This window comes from Sinocyclocheilus anshuiensis, unplaced genomic scaffold, assembly GCF_001515605.1.
Source record: "Sinocyclocheilus anshuiensis isolate Anshui unplaced genomic scaffold, SAMN03320099.WGS_v1.1 scaffold729, whole genome shotgun sequence".
NCBI classification, from domain to species: domain Eukaryota; kingdom Metazoa; phylum Chordata; class Actinopteri; order Cypriniformes; family Cyprinidae; genus Sinocyclocheilus; species Sinocyclocheilus anshuiensis.
In genome coordinates, this window is record NW_015536561.1 from 696,167 (window position 1) to 698,027 (window position 1,861).

Here is a 1,861-nt window from a genome sequence, read left to right on the forward strand (position 1 = left end):
AAAATCGACGCGTTTCAAAAAGGCGGGGCATAGAGGAGAAACAATAATGTACAGTATGTGGAAAATAATGTGTTTTTTTAACTTTAAACCGCATAAACACATTTCATTACACCAAATACACAAAATAATGTTCTTTTTAGCAGCATCATATGACCCCTTTAAAGGTCATTCTGTAATTGCTAAACATGCAGGTTGTTAGCTTTGGCACAATATCAATCACAAACACCAATAGAGTGTATGATTTTAGTATGGCAATGCCAAATTTCTTATAAAATATCATTTTGGGGATTTTTGGAAAGTTTCCGGAATCTTACCGGAAATTTTCCACCCCTTTGCAACCCAGCAAGGACGCATTAACTTTATCAAAATTGACAGTAAAGACATTTATTATATTACAAAAGATTTCTATTTCAAATTAATACTGTTCATATTTGAAACTATTAAAAAAAAAAAGTGTTTCTTGAGCACCAAATCAGCACATTAAAAATCAGCATAAGATTGACACTGAAGACTGGAGTAACGGCAGCTGAAAATTCAGCTTTGCCATCACAGGAATAAATGACATTTTAAAATACAATAAAATACAAAACATTTGTTTGAAATTGGAATCAAATTTCACAATATTACAGTTTTTCCTATATTTTTGATAAAATAAATGCAGCCTTGCTTATTGAGGGTAAGAGAGTTCTTTCAATGTTTCGCTTGGTGGCAATAATGTTAAAAAACAAAACGGTATCAATTTATGAGAAGCAATGTTGATATAGGTGTATTTTTTTTACCCCGTTGACAAATTGATTTTATTCATTTTACACAAAGTGACTAAGTTCAACAACATGTATAAGGAAAGCTAAAATCCCCCAAACTCTTTATCAAGCTTGCAAATAAATAAATAAACAAAAAATGTTCTTTATCTAAAATGTCTAAATCTTTAGCTTTCAATGAAAAAGTAGGACCTTCCTTTCTTAAAACCAATAAGATGAAGACTGCATTTCTCTAAAACACTAACACTGGTAGACAGGCTTCCCTGAAATGCATTCACTCAAAGTAGAAGTTTTACTCAAACTCAAATAAGGTCAACAGTAAAGGACATCTCAATTAATATAAAGACATAAAACACTGACTTCAGGGCAGTACGAGTCTCTTATAATGCCCAGCTGCACACCAAAATGAGGAAAAGGCAGTCAAGGGCCATTGAAAACTCTTTATCGGGGGAGGAAGTCAGAAATGCGGGCGCACTGTATTTTTCTGGGATATATGGCTGGTGTCAGATTTAAGAGCTGCTCGGGCCCACCGCTGTGTCTCAGAGCAATGTGAAGCTAAGATATGATTCAGCTGCTACCACTGTGGCATCTTCTTAAGCTGGGTGTGCTGGTGCTGGTGGGGAAATGTATTTCTTTTGAGAGAAGATGGTTATGTCAAAATCAATGCCATCTAGAACAAGTACTAAAACGGTACTAAAAATAGATCTCATAACCCTCATGTAACAAACACATTATTTACACAAGCAGAACATTTTCCTGGATCAATATGGGGTGATCTCAGGTGATTATGTACCACAAAAATACAGAACAAGTTGTGAACCAAAAATGTAACACAAAATTTGGATTAAAGTGTACAAAAATACACATTTAAATCATTTGTTGTGTTATTTTAGTATTTTAAAGATACTATTATAGTTTTTTTTTATTCGTTTTTAACGTTGGATTTTTCATTTAAATTTTAGTTAAAGTTTTAGTAATTTTGTTGCGTTTTTTTCATTTTTATTAGTTATTGCGTTTTTGTCATTGTTTTATTTTTTAACTGTCTATATAGTTTTTATTATATTTTTTAACTATGTCTATATAGTTTTTATTATATTTTA

At 31.9% G+C, this 1,861-nt stretch overlaps 1 protein-coding gene across 1 annotated transcript in view; it reads right to left on the bottom strand.

Moving 5' to 3' along the window:
* The window catches only part of LOC107701621 (cytosolic carboxypeptidase 4-like), a 237,154-nt gene that overhangs the window by 105,281 nt on the left and 130,012 nt on the right, over positions 1–1,861 (bottom strand). The gene's annotated exons all lie outside the window — the stretch shown is intronic.